Here is a 17,015-nt window from a genome sequence, read left to right as displayed (position 1 = left end):
AGCGGCTGACATTCTTATTAGTTTGTTGGTACAAGTTGGTTTAGACGTAGCACGTCCGATATTAAAAAGCAGCCACAACGCTTAAATTTCGAACGAAGCGATCGTCGTGTCCGAGACGTTAAAGTTGTTTATATGCATATTTTATGCACTATAATTAACAACAACAACATTCTCGCAACGACGTCAGATCGATGTTTGAAATTGTTTGGAGGCAGCCATATAAACGGAATACGTGTAATTATCGTCTGACAAAATAAAGGCAAATTTATATTTGCGACCTCAGAGCAGGTGAGACTACCCGCTGAATTTAAGCATATTATTAAGCGGAGGAAAAGAAACTAACTAGGATTTCCTTAGTAGCGGCGAGCGAACAGGAAAAAGCCCAGCACTGAATCCCGCGGCCGAAACCGGACGCCGGGAAATGTGGTGTTAGGGAGGATCCGTCATCCCGAGATTGTGCGACGCGTCCAAGTCCATCTTGAACGGGGCCACAGCCCATAGAGGGTGCCAGGCCCGTAGTGACCGTTGCCGATAACGGGAGGATCTCTCCTCAGAGTCGGGTTGCTTGAGAGTGCAGCCCTAAGTGGGTGGTAAACTCCATCTAAGGCTAAATATGACCACGAGACCGATAGCGAACAAGTACCGTGAGGGAAAGTTGAAAAGAACTTTGAAGAGAGAGTTCAATAGTACGTGAAACCGTTCAGGGGTAAACCTGAGAAACCCGAAAGGTCGAAAGGGGAGATTCAGCGTGACTCGATAGCGGCGCTAAATGATCGTGCGACGAACGGCGTACGCGTCGTTCGCGCCTTTTGTTTATGCGAACCGAAGTCGAACGCGTGCACTTCTCCCCCAGTAGGACGTCGCGATCCTTTGGGTGTCGATCTAAGGCCCGCGGTGGAGCCCGTTCGAACGGTTCGCCGTTTCGGACGAACCCGCGGTGTTTCCCGGTCGACTCGCTCGAAGGTATGCATATGGCGCCGGGCCGCTACACAGTTAGCGTCCGACCATTGGCAAGCGCGTTCGTTTATGACGGTAATCGCACCTGGTGTCGGTTCTGTCTACGAATGGCTGTTCGCCAATGAGTTCTCGGACAGACTCGGTTGAAACGCCGATCTGCGACGCTATAGCTTTGGGTACTTTCAGGACCCGTCTTGAAACACGGACCAAGGAGTCTAGCATGTGCGCGAGTCATTGGGACATGACTAAACCTAAAGGCGCAATGAAAGTGAAAGTTCGTCTTGCACGGACTAAGGGAAGATGGGCGGCCGTTACGGCTGTCGCCCCGCACTCCCGGGGCGTCTCATTCTCATTGCGAGAAGAGGCGCACCAAGAGCGTACACGCTGGGACCCGAAAGATGGTGAACTATGCCTGGTCAGGACGAAGTCAGGGGAAACCCTGATGGAGGTCCGTAGCGATTCTGACGTGCAAATCGATCGTCGGAACTGGGTATAGGGGCGAAAGACTAATCGAACCATCTAGTAGCTGGTTCCCTCCGAAGTTTCCCTCAGGATAGCTGGCGCTCGTCGCTTACGAGTTTCATCCGGTAAAGCGAATGATTAGAGGCATTGGGGTCGAAACGGCCTCAACCTATTCTCAAACTTTAAATGGGTGAGATCTCCGGCTTGCTCGAACTTTATATGAAGCCGCGAGACTCGAATCAGAGTGCCAAGTGGGCCATTTTTGGTAAGCAGAACTGGCGCTGTGGGATGAACCAAACGCCGAGTTAAAGCGCCTAAATCGACGCTTATGGGATACCATGAAAGGCGTTGGTAACTTAAGACATCAGGACGGTGGCCATGGAAGTCGGAATCCGCCAAGGAGTGTGTAACAACTCACCTGCCGAAGTTACTAGCCCTGAAAATGGATGGCGCTGAAGCGTCGTGCTTATACTCGGCCGTCAGCGGCATGTGCGGTCGGTTATTTAATTAACCGGCCATGAAGCCCTGACGAGTAGGAGGGTCGCGGCGGTGAGCGCAGAAGGACTGGCCGTGAGGCCGTCTGGAGCCGCCGTCGGTGCAGATCTTGGTGGTAGTAGCAAATACTCCAGCGAGGCCCTGGAGGACTGACGTGGAGAAGGGTTTCGTGTGAACAGCCGTTGCACACGAGTCAGTCGATCCTAAGCCCTAGGCGAAAGCCGATGTTGATGTGGTGTAGATATGTCGTTGGTTCGTTTTTAATTCGAACGTAAACGTACGAAGCGAGCACACACCCATTGGGCGAAAGGGAATCCGGTTCCTATTCCGGAACCCGGCAGCGGAACCGTTAATAATTCGGGCCCTCGCAAGAGAGTTCGTCGGGGCAACCCAAAAGGACCCGGAGACGCCGTCGGGAGATCCGGGAAGAGTTTTCTTTTCTGCATGAGCGTTCGAGTTCCATGGAATCCTCTAGCAGGGAGATATGGTTTGGAACGCGAAGAGCACCGCAGTTGCGGCGGTGTCCGGATCTTCCCCTCGGACCTTGAAAATCCGGGAGAGGGCCACGTCGAGGCGTCGCGCCGGTTCGTACCCATATCCGCAGCAGGTCTCCAAGGTGAAGAGCCTCTAGTCGATAGAATAATGTAGGTAAGGGAAGTCGGCAAATTGGATCCGTAACTTCGGGATAAGGATTGGCTCTGAGGATCGGGGCGTGTCGGGCTTGGCGAGGAAGCGGGTCGCGGCTGACGTGCCGGGCCTGTGCGAGGTGAAGCGTTGTTCCGTTTCGGCGGTCAATGTCGAATCCGAGTTCGGTCCCGTGCCTTTTGGCCTCCCGCGGAACCGTCTTGCTGCGAGGCTCCGGGTGCGCCCGTCAGGGCGTCCGGAAGTCCTCTTCGGCCGCCATTCAACGGTCAGCTCAGAACTGGCACGGACCGGGGGAATCCGACTGTCTAATTAAAACAAAGCATTGCGATGGCCCCTGCGGGTGTTGACGCAATGTGATTTCTGCCCAGTGCTCTGAATGTCAACGTGAAGAAATTCAAGCAAGCGCGGGTAAACGGCGGGAGTAACTATGACTCTCTTTCTAAGAATAATCCTCTAGTTCCCCCCGGCCCCCAGGCCGGGGCTCCTGCATTTGCTGCTGGTCGGAATGCCGATGGGGAGCCCGCCCAAAATCCATGCCCGTATTGTGCACGGTCGTTTACCACCGCCAATGGCCGCGGGTTGCATATACGGAGGGCGCATCCAGACGAGGCTAATAACGCAATAGACATCGAACGCATTCATGCCCGCTGGTCAGACGAGGAGACAGCCATGATGGCCAGGCTTGAGGCCGGTGCCATCCAGCAAGGGGGTGTAAGGTTTATGAACCAGTTTCTGGTTCCGCGCATGCCGGGTAGGACTCTGGAAGCGGTGAAAGGTAAGCGCAGAGATGCGACTTACAAAGCACTGGTCCAGAGATTTCTGCAGGCGCCGCAAATAAACCTCCCCGAACTGCGTGATGGTGATGCGCCTCGTCAGCCTGATCCTCAACGGGAAAACCCTCCCGAGCCCCCTGCTTTCGATGGGGCGATCAGGGGCGCTGTCGCCGACCTTGTCGGAGGGGTCGACTGGCAGCGCCTCGGGTTTCAGGGAGACCGTCTCTGTGACATCGCGAGACGGGCTTGCGATGGGGAGGATGTTTCGGGCCAGTTGCTGGGCTGGCTTCGGGATGTCTTCCCTGTCAAAAGGGTTAGTACCAGAGGGGATCAGAGCGACCTAGATGTCGACGGCGCATCGGTGAGCAGGCGCACGGCGAGGAGAAGGGAGTACGCTCGGGTGCAGGAGCTGTACCGGAAGGATCCCAAGGCGTGTTTGGCTCGAATCCTTGGTGATCGTCGAGAGGGGGCCAATCGGGCTCCCAATCGCGATCCCGCATTCATCGATTTTTGGCGAGGCGTCTTTTCGGAGGCGTCCGCTGAGGTCGAGGGATGGGCGGAGGAGGTCTCCGACCATGGAGAGCTGGCACGCCGGGTGTGGGACCCCATCTCTGTCGAGGAGGTGGGAAGGTCTCGGGTCCGGAATGGTGCAGCGCCGGGGCCCGACGGAATAGCGGTTTCCGTGTGGAACAAGCTTCCACCGGAGGCCGCTGCCCTTCTTTTCAATGTGCTGCTGTTGGGGAGATGTCTACCTGCAGAACTCACCCGCACGCGAACGGTCTTTATTCCAAAGACCGACGCACCGCGAACACCTGCAGACTATCGGCCGATTTCGATCGCGTCGGTAGTCGCACGGCACTTCCACCGTGTCCTATCCGCACGTGTTCAACGCATTCCCGACTTGTTCACAAAGTATCAAAGGGGCTTCTTAAGCGGCGTGGACGGGATCGCAGATAATCTCTCGGTCCTAGACACAATGCTGACGATGTCCCGGAGATGCTGCAAGCATTTGCACTTGGCCGCGTTAGACGTGTCAAAAGCATTTGACACTGTCTCTCACTTTGCCATAGTGCGTGCTTGCGAACAGGCCGGACTTCCACAACCATTTGTGGAGTATGTCCGGTCCATATATGGGAGTGCGGAGACCGTGTTGGAGGAGGGCGGGAGGAGGCACTTCGTGCAAGTGCGGCGTGGGGTGAGGCAGGGAGACCCACTCTCTCCACTCCTCTTTAACCTGGTCTTGGACCGGGCTCTGAAGAGGCTGTCCACTGATGTGGGCTTTCGTCTAACGGATGCAACCAAAGTTACGGCACTCGCTTTTGCGGACGACGTCGTTCTGTGCGCGACCACCGCTAGAGGACTCCAGACCAATCTGGATGTTCTCGAAGCGGAGCTTCGCCTAGCCGGTCTCTTGTTGAACCCCAACAAGTGTCAGGCCTTATCCTTGGTGGCTTCCGGACGGGACCACAAAGTGAAGCTCGTGACAAAACCCACCTTTAGGGTGGGACAAAACACGATTCACCAAGTGGATGCGTCCAGTATTTGGAAGTACCTTGGGATCCAGTTTAGGGGTAGTGGGATGTGCGGATGCGGTTCGGAGGGCGTGGCTGCTGGGTTGAAGCGGATCACTTGTGCTCCGCTGAAGCCACAGCAGAGGATGCACCTGCTGCGAGTCTTCTTCTTGCCCAAGTTTTACCATGCTTGGACATTTGGGAGACTCAACGCTGGTGTACTGCGCCGTCTGGACGTTGTCGTCCGAACTTATGTTCGGACCTGGCTCCGCTTCCCCCACGATATACCGGTGGGATACTTTCACGCTCCTACGAAGTCCGGGGGGCTGGGAATCCCGCAGTTGTCACGATTCATCCCGTTCTTGCGATTAAAGCGGTTCGACCGGTTGGGGCGTTCCGCGGTTGACTATGTCCGAGAATGTGCATTTACGGACATCGCGGATCGAAAGATCCGATGGTGCCGTGAGCGCCTCTCGGGCATAGTGGACCAAGTTGCGGGTGGGCGGGACGCGCTTGATGCATATTGGACAGCGCAGCTTCATCAGTCGGTGGACGGAAGAGCACTAAGGGAGTCCGCTTCGGTGGCTTCCAGCACGCAGTGGCTCCGCTGCAGCACACGTGCAATTCCGGCCTCTGACTGGCTGCATTACACGGCTGTCCATATTGGCGCCCTACCATCGCGTGTTCGCACATCGCGTGGGAGGCGGGGCGGTCAGGATGTCTCTTGTCGGGGTGGATGTCTTCTGGACGAAACTCCGGCACACTGCATCCAGGTTTGCCACCGCACCCACGGGGGGCGGGTGTTGCGACACGACGCCATCGCCAAGCGCATTTCTGCCGACCTGATGGAACTTGGATGGATCGTAACGAGGGAGGTTTCCTTCCGGACGACTGCGGGTGTTTTCCGGCCGGACATGGTTGCGGTAAAGGAGGGTGTTACCGTGATCTTGGACGTGCAAATTGTTTCACCGGCCCCGACACTGGATGAGGCCCATCGGCGAAAGGTTGCCAAGTATCGGGACAGGGCTGACCTGGCCAGGTACTTGGTTGAGGCTGCGGTTGCTCGTGGGCATGCGCCGCCTGCGAATATACGATTTGCCAGCGCGACCATCTCTTGGCGAGGCGTTTGGAGTGCTGAGTCGGTGGGGTCCCTGCGCGAGCTGGGGCTCTCCGCTCGGCACTTCAATCGCTATACAACGATGGCACTTTGCGGGTCATGGAGAAATTGGGTGCGGTTCAATGCGTCCACGGCCTCTCGGATGGGTCGTGGACGCGGCGACGCGAGTCCCCGGAGGCACGAAAATCAGCAGTAATGCTCCATTGGTTTTACCATCTGTGGGGGCTTCGGTCCCCACGGTTTCCCTCGGGTTTCCTATTGTTTTCCTAAACCCGACAAGGAGCCCTTTGGCCCTCTCCCTAACATCTATCCTTCATCCTCTTAGTCCATTCCGGCTAAAATGATGAAGACCGAGGAGTGTCACTCTCTTAGCGGGGTTAACCCGTCTAAGTGTAAATGTGACCTCGCCATTCGGGCTCTGATAGCCAAATGCCTCGTCATCTAATTAGTGACGCGCATGAATGGATTAACGAGATTCCCGCTGTCCCTACCCACTATCTAGCGAAACCACTGCCAAGGGAACGGGCTTGGAAAAATTAGCGGGGAAAGAAGACCCTGTTGAGCTTGACTCTAGTCTGGCATTGTAAGGAGACATGAGAGGTGTAGCATAAGTGGGAGATGGCAACATCGACGGTGAAATACCACTACTTTCATCGTTTCTTTACTTACTCGGTGAGGCGGAACGCGTGCGTCGTTCGCTCACGAGCGGCGACTGTCACGGTGTTCTTGAGCCAAGCGCGCAGAGTGGCGTTCCGGACTTCTCGTCCGTGTTGTTTCGTTCGTCCGTTCGCGCGGACGTTACGTGCGACATTGTGATGTGTTGTTACGGGCGCCGATATAAAATGTAAAAATGTAAAAATTAAAAAAAAAATTACCAAATTTAAATATGTTGTGTATTTTAGTGCGTAGATAAGGCTCTTGCATTAGTTTTTTACATTTCACCCTTTGGGGGTGAGTTATTAAACAAAAATCTACAAATAAAGCCTAATCGATACGGTTTTTTGCATATAGGTAGCCCCTAAAATATTCATAAAAAATATTTTAGCAAAAACCACCCCTTTGTATTTGGGGGTGAGTTAAGGGTAAAAATGTAACAAATAAAAAAAAACCAAAATTAACCAAATTTAAATATGTTGTGTATTTTAGTGCGTAGATAAGGCTTTTATATTATGTTTTTAAATTTCACCCTTTAGGGGTGAGTTATTAAACAAAATTATACAAATAAAGCCTAATCGATACGGTTTTTTGCATATAGGTAGCCCCTAAAATATTAATCAAAAATATTTTAGCAAAAACCACCCCTTTGTATTTGGGGGTGACTTAAGGGTAAAAATGTAAAAATTAAAAAAAAAAATACCAAATTTAAATATGTTGTGTATTTTAGTGCGTAGATAAGGCTCTTGCATTAGTTTTTTACATTTCACCCTTTGGGGGTGAGTTATTAAACAAAAATCTACAAATAAAGCCTAATCGATACGGTTTTTTGCATACAGGTAGCCCCTAAAATATTAATAAAAATATTTTAGCAAAAACCACCCTTTTGTGTTTGGGGGTGAGTTAAGGGTAAAAATGTAAAAATTAAAAAAAAAAACAAAATTAACCAAATTTAAATATGTTGTGTATTTTAGTGCGTAGATAAGGCTCTTATATAATGTTTTTAGATTTCACCCTTTGGGGGTGAGTTATTAAACAAAAAGCTACAAATAAAGCCTAATCGATACAGTTTCTTGCATATAGGTAGCCTCTAAAATATTAATAAAAAATATTTTAGTAAAAACCACCCCTTTGTATTTGGGGGTGAATTAAGGGTAAAAATGTAAAAATTAAAAAAAAAACAAAATTAACCAAATTTAAATATGTTGTGTATTTTAGTGCGTAGATAAGGCTTTTATATTATGTTTTTAAATTTCACCCTTTGGGAGTGAGTTATTAAACAAAAATCTACAAATAAAGCCTAATCGATACGGTTTTTTGCATATAGGTAGCCCCTAAAATATTCATAAAAAATATTTTAGCAAAAACCACCCCTCTGTATTTGGGGGTGAGTTAAGGGTAAAAATGTAACAAATAAAAAAAAAACCAAAATTAACCAAATTTAAATATGTTGTGTATTTTAGTGCGTAGATAAGGCTTTTATATTATGTTTTTAAATTTCACCCTTTAGGGGTGAGTTATTAAACAAAATTCTACAAATAAAGCCTAATCGATACGGTTTTTTGCATATAGGTAGCCCCTAAAATATTAATCAAAAATATTTTAGCAAAAACCACCCCTTTGTATTTGGGGGTGACTTAAGGGTAAAAATGTAAAAATTAAAAAAAAAATTACCAAATTTAAATATGTTGTGTATTTTAGTGCGTAGATAAGGCTCTTGCATTAGTTTTTTACATTTCACCCTTTGGGGGTGAGTTATTAAACAAAAATCTACAAATAAAGCCTAATCGATACGGTTTTTTGCATACAGGTAGCCCCTAAAATATTAATAAAAATATTTTAGCAAAAACCACCCTTTTGTGTTTGGGGGTGAGTTAAGGGTAAAAATGTAAAAATTAAAAAAAAAACAAAATTAACCAAATTTAAATATGTTGTGTATTTTAGTGCGTAGATAAGGCTCTTATATAATGTTTTTAGATTTCACCCTTTGGGGGTGAGTTATTAAACAAAAAGCTACAAATAAAGCCTAATCGATACGGTTTCTTGCATATAGGTAGCCTCTAAAATATTAATAAAAAATATTTTAGTAAAAACCACCCCTTTGTATTTGGGGGTGAATTAAGGGTAAAAATGTAAAAATTAAAAAAAAAACAAAATTAACCAAATTTAAATATATTGTGTATTTTAGAGCGTAGATAAGGCTCTTATATAATTTTTTTAGATTTCACCCTTTGGGGGTGAGTTATTAAACAAAAATCTACAAATAAAGCCTAATCGATACGGTTTTTTGCATATAGGTAGCCCATAATATATTAATAAAAAATATTTTAGCAAAAACCACCCCTTTGTATTTGGGGGTGAGTTAAGGGTAAAAATGTAAAAATTAAAAAAAAAACAAAATTAATCAAATTTGAATATGTTGTGTATTTTAGTGCGTAGATAAAGCTCTTATATTCGTTTTTTAGATTTTACCCTTTGGGGGTAAGTTATTAAACAAAAATCTACAAATAAAGCCTAATCGATACGGTTTTTTGCATATAGGTAGCCCATAATATATTAATAAAAAATATTTTAGCAAAAACCACCCCTTTGTATTTGGGGGTGAGTTAAGGGTAAAAATGTAAAAATTAAAAAAAAATAACCAAATTTAAATATGTTGTGTATTTTAGTGCGTAGATAAGGCTCTTATATTAGTTTTTTAGATTTCACCTTTTGGGGGTGAGTTATTAAACAAAATACTACAAATAAAGCCTAATCGATACGGTTTTTGCCATATAGGTAGCCCCTAAAATATTAATAAAAAATGTTTTAGCAAAAACCACCCCTTTATATTTGGGGGTGAGTTAGGGGTAAAAATGTAAAAATTAAAAAAAAAACAAAATTAATCAAATTTGAATATGTTGTGTATTTTAGTGCGTAGATAAAGCTCTTATATTCGTTTTTTAGATTTTACCCTTTGGGGGTAAGTTATTAAACAAAAATCTACAAATAAAACTAATCGATACGGTTTTTGCATATAGGTAGCCCCTAAAATATTAATAAAAAATATTTTAGCAAAAAACACCCCTTTGTATTTGGGGGTGAATTAAGGGTAAAAACGTAAAAAATAAAAATAAACAAAAATTAACCTAATTTAAATAATTGAAAATTTATCACATTTACTACAAATATTGTATGTATTTCAATGCGTACATAAGGACCATATATTTCTTTTTTTTTAATTTTACCCTTAGAGGGTGAGTTTTTAGCGTTTGTAAAAAAATGTTACTGGATTCCTATAATTACCATTAAATCTACAGTCATGTGGTTTACAATAAAAAAAATATATTACCATAAAGAACTAAGAACTAAATACTTTTTCCTTATCAAAAACACCCCTAAAGTGTACAAAAAAAATACACATACAGTCAGATCGATATGGGTTTTTGCGTGCAAGTACCCACTAAAATAAAAATAAAACTTATTTAAATAAAATCCACCCCTTTGAATTAAGAGGTGAGTTAAGGGTAAAAATGTAAAAAATAAAAATAAAGAAAAATTTATCACATTTGGATATAAATAAACAAAAATTTATCACATTTAGGTATATTGTGTATATCAATGCGTACAAAAGGCCCCTATATTACTTTTTTGGATTTCACTCTTTGGGGGTGACTATTTAACTTTTATAAAAAACGGTTTTTACATTTCCATAAGTGTCTTCGAATCGATTGACAAGCGGTTTACAATAAAAAAATATATTATAATAATTATAAAAAACAAACACCACTTACTTAAAAAAGCCACCCCTAAAATTGACAAAAAAAAACAAATACAGTCAGATTAATATAGGTTGTAGCGTGCAAGTACCCTTTAAAATAGAAATAAAGATAATTTAAACAGTGAAGGAACTGGCTTACCTCGGCCTATGATTAGAAAACAGTTTCCTGTATAACTTGCATTCGCCATAACTATAAATAAATCACAAGGACAAACGTCTGACAAAGTAGGCAAATACCTGGATGGGCCATGTTTTGTGCATGGCCAATTGTATGTAGCTATGAGTCGAGTGGGGTTAGGAGAAAATTTAAAAATATATATAACAAACGGACCTCAACAAGGGAAATATAACTATCGCAATGGAAGAACGTTTACCAGAAATGTCGTATTTCGGAATGTTGTAGCAAATAATACACGGCCACACACTATGCAACATAACGCAGATGAACCACTGCAACCTATTATTCTACAAATCTACGACGAATGGAATGATGATTTCGACTGGAATACACTTCCAGAATTTGAAGACAAATTTCTCGGCAATCCTCTTCCAATAATAAGAAGTATTCAACCGTTCTATACCGATTCATAATTAAGGCGGCAAGTATCCACCATGGAGAAGCCTGGTACGTCTGGACTTAATATTAAACAAACGACAACACACTTACAAATCTCAAGTGACGATGACGAAGATTCTTTATAAAAGAATTATTTATGTCTTTAATTGTGACAAGTGTTTTTAATATAATCCATATCATACATAACAACTTACACCGTGTTAAGCCTGAAATAATCAATTTAGCTCAAATTCTATTACGTTAGGTCCAAAAGATCAGTTTGGTTTTAAAAACTATACAACCAGAAATTCGACAAATATTGGCGGCGGTACTTTCAGGGCGCGTATTTTTATTATACCCGCTAACGGAGACCTTGAGCTATAGAAAAAATTTTCCATGCGCGCCGAAGGCGCGCATGTACTTTATAGATTTTGACCTGGAAAATTTAAAAATCAACACCAAAACTTTCTACACCCCCTACAACCCCCTTAAAAATAGCCAAATACAACAAATTTTAACAACCACTAAATTCAAAATCGTCTCATAACGTTAAAACATTTTTTCAAAATTTTACACTTCAAAAAGAAACTCCGAAATTCTCTTAGCTTTCGTTTTTCATTGGTCCAGAGCGCATGCGCATGCGCGTCTGACCTGTACATTTTCCCCACCAAACGTCCATAGATCACGGTAACTAAAGGGCGTACAATCATCAAACAACTTCTAAAGTGCTTAGGTCATGCTCCCCCGACATATGAAAAAAAAAAACAGATTTTTATCTCAATTAGATCTAAAAGTCACTTCCCCCACCACCCGGACCACTAATGCGGACTTTGAGCTGGATAAAAGTCACAAAGTCATGATTAAATTTTTAATGTTTTTTTAAATTAATCGATAGACATGCGCGTAAGATTAAAATAACAATTTTTATAAATGTGGAATGACCACCCCTTCTATACGAAAAACAACCCTAAAATTGACAAAAAAAACCAAAATCTACAAATAAAGCCTAATCGATACGGTTTTTTGCATATACGTAGCCCCTAAAATATTAATAAAAAATATTTTAGCAAAAACCACCCTTTTGTATTTGGGGGTGAGTTAAGGGTAAAAATGTGAAAATTAAAAAAAAAACAAAATTAACCAAATTTAAATATGTTGTGTATTTTAGTGCGTAGATAAGGCTTTTATATTATGTTTTTAAATTTCACCCTTTGGGGGTGAGTTATTAAACAAAAATCTACAAATAAAGCCTAATCGATACGGTTTTTTGCATATACGTAGCCCCTAAAATATTCATAAAAAATATTTTAGCAAAAACCACCCCTTTGTATTTGGGGGTGAGTTAAGGGTAAAAATGTAACAAATAAAAAAAAACCAAAATTAACCAAATTTAAATATGTTGTGTATTTTAGTGCGTAGATAAGGCTTTTATATTATGTTTTTAAATTTCACCCTTTAGGGGTGAGTTATTAAACAAAATTCTACAAATAAAGCCTAATCGATACGGTTTTTTGCATATAGGTAGCCCCTAAAATATTAATCAAAAATATTTTAGCAAAAACCACCCCTTTGTATTTGGGGGTGACTTAAGGGTAAAAATGTAAAAATTAAAAAAAAAATTACCAAATTTAAATATGTTGTGTATTTTAGTGCGTAGATAAGGCTCTTGCATTAGTTTTTTACATTTCACCCTTTGGGGGTGAGTTATTAAACAAAAATCTACAAATAAAGCCTAATCGATACGGTTTTTTGCATACAGGTAGCCCCTAAAATATTAATAAAAATATTTTAGCAAAAACCACCCTTTTGTGTTTGGGGGTGAGTTAAGGGTAAAAATGTAAAAATTAAAAAAAACACAAAATTAACCAAATTTAAATATGTTGTGTATTTTAGTGCGTAGATAAGGCTCTTATATAATGTTTTTAGATTTCACCCTTTGGGGGTGAGTTATTAAACAAAAAGCTACAAATAAAGCCTAATCGATACGGTTTTTTGCATATAGGTAGCCCATAATATATTAATAAAAAATATTTTAGCAAAAACCACCCCTTTGTATTTGGGGGTGAGTTAAGGGTAAAAATGTAAAAATTAAAAAAAAAACAAAATTAATCAAATTTGAATATGTTGTGTATTTTAGTGCGTAGATAAAGCTCTTATATTCGTTTTTTAGATTTTACCCTTTGGGGGTAAGTTATTAAACAAAAATCTACAAATAAAGCCTAATCGATACGGTTTTTTGCATATAGGTAGCCCATAATATATTAATAAAAAATATTTTAGCAAAAACCACCCCTTTGTATTTGGGGGTGAGTTAAGGGTAAAAATGTAAAAATTAAAAAAAAAAAACCAAATTTAAATATGTTGTGTATTTTAGTGCGTAGATAAGGCTCTTATATTAGTTTTTTAGATTTCACCTTTTGGGGGTGAGTTATTAAACAAAATACTACAAATAAAGCCTAATCGATACGGTTTTTGCCATATAGGTAGCCCCTAAAATATTAATAAAAAATGTTTTAGCAAAAACCACCCCTTTATATTTGGGGGTGAGTTAGGGGTAAAAATGTAAAAATTAAAAAAAAAACAAAATTAATCAAATTTGAATATGTTGTGTATTTTAGTGCGTAGATAAAGCTCTTATATTCGTTTTTTAGATTTTACCCTTTGGGGGTAAGTTATTAAACAAAAATCTACAAATAAAACTAATCGATACGGTTTTTGCATATAGGTAGCCCCTAAAATATTAATAAAAAATATTTTAGCAAAAAACACCCCTTTGTATTTGAGGGTGAATTAAGGGTAAAAACGTAAAAAATAAAAATAAACAAAAATTAACCTAATTTAAATAATTGAAAATTTATCACATTTACTACAAATATTGTATGTATTTCAATGCGTACATAAGGACCATATATTTCTTTTTTTTTAATTTTACCCTTAGAGGGTGAGTTTTTAGCGTTTGTAAAAAAATGTTACTGGATTCCTATAATTACCATTAAATCTACAGTCATGTGGTTTACAATAAAAAAAATATATTACCATAAAGAACTAAGAACTAAATACTTTTTCCTTATCAAAAACACCCCTAAAGTGTACAAAAAAAATACACATACAGTCAGATTGATATGGGTTTTTGCGTGCAAGTACCCACTAAAATAAAAATAAAACTTATTTAAATAAAATCCACCCCTTTGAATTAAGAGGTGAGTTAAGGGTAAAAATGTAAAAAATAAAAATAAAGAAAAATTTATCACATTTGGATATAAATAAACAAAAATTTATCACATTTAGGTATATTGTGTATATCAATGCGTACAAAAGGCCCCTATATTACTTTTTTGGATTTCACTCTTTGGGGGTGACTATTTAACTTTTATAAAAAACGGTTTTTACATTTCCATAAGTGTCTTCGAATCGATTGACAAGCGGTTTACAATAAAAAAATATATTATAATAATTATAAAAAACAAACACCACTTACTTAAAAAAGCCACCCCTAAAATTGACAAAAAAAAACAAATACAGTCAGATTAATATAGGTTGTAGCGTGCAAGTACCCTTTGAAATAGAAATAAAGATAATTTAAACAGTGAAGGAACTGGCTTACCTCGGCCTATGATTAGAAAACAGTTTCCTGTATAACTTGCATTCGCCATAACTATAAATAAATCACAAGGACAAACGTCTGACAAAGTAGGCAAATACCTGGATGGGCCATGTTTTGTGCATGGCCAATTGTATGTAGCTATGAGTCGAGTGGGGTTAGGAGAAAATTTAAAAATATATATAACAAACGGACCTCAACAAGGGAAATATAACTATCGCAATGGAAGAACGTTTACCAGAAATGTCGTATTTCGGAATGTTGTAGCAAATAATACACGGCCACACACTATGCAACATAACGCAGATGAACCACTGCAACCTATTATTCTACAAATCTACGACGAATGGAATGATGATTTCGACTGGAATACACTTCCAGAATTTGAAGACAAATTTCTCGGCAATCCTCTTCCAATAATAAGAAGTATTCAACCGTTCTATACCGATTCATAATTAAGGCGGCAAGTATCCACCATGGAGAAGCCTGGTACGTCTGGACTTAATATTAAACAAACGACAACACACTTACAAATCTCAAGTGACGATGACGAAGATTCTTTATAAAAGAATTATTTATGTCTTTAATTGTGACAAGTGTTTTTAATATAATCCATATCATACATAACAACTTACACCGTGTTAAGCCTGAAATAATCAATTTAGCTCAAATTCTATTACGTTAGGTCCAAAAGATCAGTTTGGTTTTAAAAACTATACAACCAGAAATTCGACAAATATTGGCGGCGGTACTTTCAGGGCGCGTATTTTTATTATACCCGCTAACGGAGACCTTGAGCTATAGAAAAAATTTTCCATGCGCGCCGAAGGCGCGCATGTACTTTATAGATTTTGACCTGGAAAATTTAAAAATCAACACCAAAACTTTCTACACCCCCTACAACCCCCTTAAAAATAGCCAAATACAACAAATTTTAACAACCACTAAATTCAAAATCGTCTCATAACGTTAAAACATTTTTTCAAAATTTTACACTTCAAAAAGAAACTCCGAAATTCTCTTAGCTTTCGTTTTTCATTGGTCCAGAGCGCATGCGCATGCGCGTCTGACCTGTACATTTTCCCCACCAAACGTCCATAGATCACGGTAACTAAAGGGCGTACAAACATCAAACAACTTCTAAAGTGCTTAGGTCATGCTCCCCCGACATATGAAAAAAAAAACCAGATTTTTATCTCAATTAGATCTAAAAGTCACTTCCCCCACCACCCGGACCACTAATGCGGACCTTGAGCTGGATAAAAGTCACAAAGTCATGATTAAAATTTTAAAGTTTTTTTAAATTAATCGATAGACATGCGCGTAAGATTAAAATAACAATTTTTATAAAGGTGGAATAACCACCCCTTCTATTCGAAAAACAACCCTAAAATTGACAAAAAAAACCAAATCTACAAATAAAGCCTAATCGATACGGTTTTTTGCATATACGTAGCCCCTAAAATATTAATAAAAAATATTACAACAAAAACCACCCCTGTGTATTAGGGGGTGAGTAAAGGGTAAAAACGTAAAAAATAAAAAAAAATAAAAATTAACCAAATTTAAATATGTTGTGTATTTTAGTGTGCAGATAAAGCCTCTATGTTGCTTTTTTAGATTTCACCCTTAGGGGGTGAGTTTTTAACGTATTTCAAAAACCACTAAATTCAAAATATTCAAACAATGTCAAAGATGTTTTTTAAAAATTTTACACCTCAAAAAGAAACTCCGAAATTCACTTAGCTTTCGTTTTTCATTGGTCCAGAGCGCATGCGCATGCGCGTCTGACCTGTACATTTTCCCCACCAAACGTCCATAGATCACTGTAACTAAAAGGCGTACAATCATCAAACAACTTCTAAAGTGCTTAGGTCATGCTCCCCCGACATATGAAAAAAAAAACAGATTTTTATCTCAATTAGATCTAAAAGTCACTTCCCCCACCACCCGGACCACTAATGCGGACTTTGAGCTGGATAAAAGTCACAAAGTCATGATTAAATTTTTAATGTTTTTTTAAATTAATCGATAGACATGCGCGTAAGATTAAAATAACAATTTTTATAAATGTGGAATGACCACCCCTTCTATACGAAAAACAACCCTAAAATTGACAAAAAAAACCAAAATCTACAAATAAAGCCTAATCGATACGGTTTTTTGCATATACGTAGCCCCTAAAATATTAATAAAAAATATTTTAGCAAAAACCACCCTTTTGTATTTGGGGGTGAGTTAAGGGTAAAAATGTAAAAATTAAAAAAAAAACAAAATTAACCAAATTTAAATATGTTGTGTATTTTAGTGCGTAGATAAGGCTTTTATATTATGTTTTTAAATTTCACCCTTTGGGGGTGAGTTATTAAACAAAAATCTACAAATAAAGCCTAATCGATACGGTTTTTTGCATATACGTAGCCCCTAAAATATTAATAAAAAATATTATAATAAAAACCACCCTTGTGTATTAGGGGGTGAGTA

The 17,015-nt window shown here is 40.5% G+C and overlaps 1 protein-coding gene and 1 pseudogene across 1 annotated transcript in view; one reads left to right on the top strand and one right to left on the bottom strand.

Annotated features, from left to right (window-relative positions):
• The window catches only part of LOC103312347 (B-cell lymphoma 3 protein), a 467,353-nt gene that overhangs the window by 171,215 nt on the left and 279,123 nt on the right, over positions 1 to 17,015 (bottom strand). The window lies entirely within an intron of this gene.
• LOC135267382 (large subunit ribosomal RNA) lies at positions 275 to 7,165 on the top strand (annotated as a pseudogene).

Source organism: Tribolium castaneum, chromosome 11, assembly GCF_031307605.1.
Source record: "Tribolium castaneum strain GA2 chromosome 11, icTriCast1.1, whole genome shotgun sequence".
Classification (NCBI taxonomy): domain Eukaryota; kingdom Metazoa; phylum Arthropoda; class Insecta; order Coleoptera; family Tenebrionidae; genus Tribolium; species Tribolium castaneum.
The sequence above is the reverse complement of the archived record's forward strand: the minus strand, read 5'-3'. Positions and strand labels throughout refer to the sequence as shown.